Raw genomic sequence first — 644 nt, 5'->3', positions numbered from 1 at the left:
CAGTTCTATGTGAAGATAAGTCAAAGGTCCTGCTTGATCATGGCTGGCTTCACTTGGAAGCATGGAGGAAATGTTTCCTCTGTGTTGACCCTCCTCTTTGTAGACTGAACCCTGGTTCAGGTCCATCTGGTGGGGGTCTCCATGGCCTCCTTCTTCAAGAGGACAGGTGACTCACCATAGTTACAGGACATTTTGAGAGATGCTCATAGTCCCCTGGAACTTAGTAAACCTAGGAGGGCAAGGAGCAAAAACTGTCCTTTATGTCCCCCTGACCAAATTAGTATAGGCCTCAAAGTATGGCTGTCAAACATCCAAGAATGTTAGTTCTACCAGTCTGGTACTTTTAATTACCATATGCCATGTAGATAGAGCTTGGGCAAAGACCAAACACACTCAGATAAACCTTGCCTAGACATATACTACGTTCTTTGATCTGGTTGTATGTATAATTTGTCAGTAGATTGTTGGCCTAATATGGTTCCCTCTGGTTTTCTAAAACTAGCTAGGCATTATTTATCTCTCACATTGTCTAACCCTTCCACCATGGTTTTCCCATTTACGATGCCCCTGTTTTTCCCATTTCTCCCTTAATAATACCCTCCTCCTATGATCCCACCTCTCTTGAGCTCCTTCTTTCCCTTTAT

Source organism: Nannospalax galili, unplaced genomic scaffold (genome assembly GCF_000622305.1).
Source record: "Nannospalax galili isolate Female #2095 unplaced genomic scaffold, S.galili_v1.0 scaffold146, whole genome shotgun sequence".
NCBI lineage: Eukaryota > Metazoa > Chordata > Mammalia > Rodentia > Spalacidae > Nannospalax > Nannospalax galili.
The sequence above is the reverse complement of the archived record's forward strand: the minus strand, read 5'-3'. Positions refer to the sequence as shown.